This window comes from Mastigoproctus giganteus, chromosome 5 (genome assembly GCF_048544385.1).
Source record: "Mastigoproctus giganteus isolate SK-2022 chromosome 5, ASM4854438v1, whole genome shotgun sequence".
In the NCBI taxonomy this organism is placed as follows: Eukaryota; Metazoa; Arthropoda; class Arachnida; order Uropygi; family Thelyphonidae; genus Mastigoproctus; species Mastigoproctus giganteus.
This window is the reverse complement of record NC_143579.1, coordinates 52,455,824-52,457,758: the sequence shown is the minus strand read 5'-3', so window position 1 is coordinate 52,457,758 and position 1,935 is coordinate 52,455,824.

The following is a 1,935-nucleotide window of genomic DNA, read 5'->3' as shown; positions in this document are numbered from 1 at the left end:
TATTTTAATTCAATAATACCCTAATTAATTTTTTTAGCGCATACATTTACTTATCAATTGCCTGACCTGAAGTGGTTCCACTTATGCTTTGCCTTCCAACAAAGTCAGTTTCTAGACTTCATTTCTTTTAATATTTTAGTTAATATTCAAATTTTATTTTAAAAATTTTTGCTCGTACTTTGGTTTTGGGCTGCCCAGGGTATGTAATTATTTGCTGGTACCTACTGGTCTAGCACTTCCTTCAATGGGTACAGGATTTCTTTTTTTTTTTTTTTTTTTTTGCTGTCGGTAGGGCAGTAAGAGATGTAAGACAGATCTTTTCTAGATCAGCCACAGTACGCACATAGTCGTGGCCCACCCCCTCGTGGTGTAGACGTGCACTGAGCAGGCTTCCCAAGAGATTGCCTTCCTGGTGGCAAAGTGGCCAGAAACAACTAAACAATACACATTGCAAAACATAACACTAAACAGTTTTTGGCCTTTAGAGAAATCGGTATTCACCACAATGTACCAAGGGATAGAAATGAAGACATTTGGGCACTGCCCTACACAGGATACTATGTATGTTTACATACAAGCTCATATAAGACTAAAAAAGCAGGAAGTGGACACAGTAAGTTTTTTTTATAAATAACTCGAAAAGTGGAGTTAATTGGGTGTTAGTTATCAATGCATGTTAGAAGATACTTTCTGTGTCGACTTTTATCTTGAAAACTGCATGTTATAATTGCCAGTGATTTGGACACACAGCAAAAACTGGGGAAACTGATTCAAACTGGAATCACTGCATGATGCAAGAACACACATATCACATGTCTTAATTTACAAGAGGGCTTTGTTTGAATTAGCGGGAGAGAAACCTTCCAGCAAATCACTCAATAAGCAATAAATCTCACGAGTATATACGAGTGATCAAATTGGCTAATCAGAGAACAGGTGATACCGAGACTGATCATGAACTATAGTTTTCATTTACATTTACTTCACATTAATGCACAATGGTCAAGATCTATAGATGACTTGCATGTGGTTTTCAATGGAGAAAACATGTCTTCAGAGCCAAATGTACTCAAGATGAAGTTAACAGGCTATCCTCATACTGAAGAGACAGTGAAAATAATTTGAGCTACAATAATTGTTTAACCAGGATCTGGTAGTTACTGATAGTCTTTGTGCACATCTCTCATGCACACACTGCATGAGATGTGCACACACTGCACTGTTGATGTGTGTGTGTGTGTATATATATATATATATATATATACACACTGATGAGTCAAAACATTATGACCAGCAAGTTATTATGCAAATTGAAGCAACTGCAGGTGAACTACAGATGTGCACGTAGGGAAACAGTATAAAAAACACCTGATACTGAGCTCCGTTAATCAGTTATTCTTGTTCTTCAGATGGGAAAGGCAGTGGACTTAAGCGAGTTTGACAAAGGCCAAATTGTAATGGCCAGACAATTGGGTCAGAGCATATCTGAAATGGCACGGCTGGTGGGGTGCTCATGGTCAGCCGTTGTTAGTACCTACCAAAAATCGTCCGAGGAGGGACAACCATGGCTCATCGATGCGCGAAGGCCCTCCTGGGTGGTATGTAATGTGTCACAACACACACAGACATCGAACCCTGCTGAAAAATGGGGCTGTACAGCCCTCCAAGTGCCCATGCTAACCATGGTTCACCGGCAGCAGTGCCTACAATGGGCAAACTAGCATCAAAACTGGACCTTGAGTGCTTGGAAGGTCGTCTGGTCCAATGAATCACGTTTTCTGTTGCACCATGTGGACGGCTGGGTACGTGTGCATTGTTTACCTGGGGAAGTGATGGCACCTGGATGCACCGTGGGACAAAAACAAGCCGGTGGCGGTAGTGTCATTCTTTGGGCTATGTTCTGCTGGGATACCCTGGGTCCAGTCATCCATGTGC